The 2,500-nt window shown below is 47.1% G+C and overlaps 1 protein-coding gene across 1 annotated transcript in view; it reads left to right on the top strand.

Moving 5' to 3' along the window:
- Positions 1–969, top strand: part of ppfia3 (PTPRF interacting protein alpha 3) — a 24,364-nt gene extending 23,395 nt beyond the window's left edge. The window contains exon 29 of the mRNA XM_041237552.1: positions 865–969. The gene's annotated coding sequence lies outside the window, so the exon portion shown is untranslated. The remainder of the gene's footprint in view (positions 1–864) is intronic.
- Positions 970–2,500: the final 1,531 nt, after the last annotated feature.

The raw sequence follows: 2,500 nt of genomic DNA, 5'->3' as shown, positions 1-2,500 counted from the left end.
AACAGTTTTTACAAATTAACAAAGGTTGCTTGTTTTATATTAATACTGCTTTTAGTGTGGGAAACTTTTATAAGGGTTAGTTCACCTTGTTTTTGAATGCCTCCCTGTGCTTTACAATGCTTCCCTGTGCTTTACCAGACCTCTCTGTGCTTTACAATGCTTCCCTGTGCTTTACCAGACCTCTCTGTGCTTTACAATGCTTCCCTGTGCTTTACCAGACCTCTCTGTGCTTTACAATGCTTCCCTATGCTTTACCAGACCTCTCTGTGCTTTACAATGCTTCCCTGTGCTTTACCAGACCTCTCTGTGCTTTACAATGCTTCCCTATGCTTTACCAGACCTCTCTGTGCTTTACAATGCTTCCCTGTGCTTTACCAGACCTCTCTGTGCTTTACAATGCTTCCCTGTGCTTTACCAGACCTCTCTGTGCTTTACAATGCTTCCCTGTGCTTTACCAGACCTCTCTGTGCTTTACAATGCTTCCCTGTGCTTTACCAGACCTCTCTGTGCTTTACAATGCTTCCCTATGCTTTACCAGACCTCTCTGTGCTTTACAAGCTTCCCTGTGCTTTACCAGACCTCTCTGTGCTTTACAATGCTTCCCTGTGCTTTACCAGACCTCTCTGTGCTTTACAATGCTTCCCTATGCTTTACCAGACCTCTCTGTGCTTTACAATGCTTCCCTGTGCTTTACCAGACCTCTCTGTGCTTTACAATGCTTCCCTGTGCTTTACCAGACCTCTCTGTGCTTTACAATGCTTCCCTGTGCTTTACCAGACCTCTCTGTGACTGTGAGACGCTTTTATAAGGATTCATTTCCAAGATTTCCTCTTCCAATAGATTTTTTTTTTCCCCTGTTCACAGGTCACTTTAATTTCCTGTTTTGATTTTTTTAACAAAAAAAAAAAGAAACGAGGCAATAAGCGAAGGAGCGAAGGAGAAGAGAGGAGAGAGAGAGCGAGGGAGCGACGGAGAAGAGAGCGAGGGAGCGACGGAGAAGAGAGCGAGGGAGCGACGGAGAGCGGAAAACGGAGAGAAAGAGACGGGCACTCTGGAAGAAAGAGAGAGAGAGAGAGAGAGAAAGAGAAGGTGGCCTTTGAGAAACAACGACAAGACACGTTTTTTTATTTTTTATTTAGTGGTCACTGTTTAGTTCTGTTCTTTTTTTTATTATTTTCTCCCAGTTTGGCATGTCCGGTTATTTATAGACTCGGCTCACCGCTGACCCCCCCCCCCCCCCCCCCCCCCCGCGCTGACTCGGGAGCGGGCGAAGTCAAGCCCGCGCTGCCCTCCGAGGCGTGTCAGCCCGCCCGCTTCTTCACTCATTGCGGACTCTCCAGAGGAAACCCTGGCTGACCTAACCCCTCCCTCCCCCCAGGCAAATACTCACCGCTCCCCCTGGGAGATCCCGTCCGCGCTCGGCACTGGAAGAGCCTGGACTCGAACCGGAGAGATCTCCCGGCTGCGGGACCCATCCCGCGCCCCACGAGGAACGCCCTTACTAGACGAAGACACGTTTTTGTAGCAGCTCTGCAGTGACGAAGAAATAGAGATCTGAGAACTGGAGAAAAAAACGGAAATGAGCAAAGAACGAGAGAAAGGAGAGGAAGGGAGAGAGGGGTTTGTGTGGGAGGGATAGAGGAGAGAGAGGGGAGAGACAGGAGAGGGATGAAAGGGGGAGAGAGAGAGGGAGAGAGGGAGAGAAGGAGAGGGGGAGAAGGGAGAGAGCAGAGACAGGAGAGGAGAGAGTGGAGTGAGGAGAGAGAGAGAGGAGAGAGGAGAGAGGAGAGAGAGAGAGAGAGAGAGAGAGAGGAGAGACAGGAGAGGAGAGAGGGAGAAAGAGAAAGAAAGAGGAGAGACGGGAGAGGAGAGAGAGAGAGAGGGAGAGAGGGAGAGAGAGAGAGAGAGTTGCTCCCTTAACCCCCTGCTGGCCAGTCTGTGTATGTGCAATATTCTGATCTGGACTGGAAATGAATATTAATTTCAGGTAAGGTTTTAAAACAGGTCTCTGTTCAAGATTAGTTCAGGTGTCTTCAGGGAAATGTTATAAAGTCACGAAATGCATGTCAGGAACGCACGCCTGTGACTGTTGAATTCAAGAGCAACTTTGTTTTTGATATCAGTAGGAAATTGTGTGTTTAGTTGCACTGGAATTACAGACGCTTATTTTAAATTGTCACCGGATTTTGTACAGAGACGCGATTCCCAGTTACCCATAGTACCAGTGACTCGGGTTCGAGGGTCGCTTAATTACAAAAAAATGTTAGAATCAGAATCGAGATTATCGTTCTGCGGGATCCAGAGTCGACTCAGTGCGGATTCTGTTGTAAACGACCGGAAATGAATTCAAAATGAATCCGCAGTTAATCCAAGATGAATCTCCAATGAATTCAAAATGAATTCCTAATGCATTCCGAATGAATCCCAGATTAATTCAAAATGAATTTCTAATTCATTCCAAATGAATCTCTAAGTCTAAATGAATCCCTAATGAATTGAA

Source organism: Polyodon spathula, chromosome 45 (assembly GCF_017654505.1).
Source record: "Polyodon spathula isolate WHYD16114869_AA chromosome 45, ASM1765450v1, whole genome shotgun sequence".
NCBI lineage: Eukaryota > Metazoa > Chordata > Actinopteri > Acipenseriformes > Polyodontidae > Polyodon > Polyodon spathula.
This window is presented reverse-complemented; position numbering and strand designations above follow the sequence as displayed.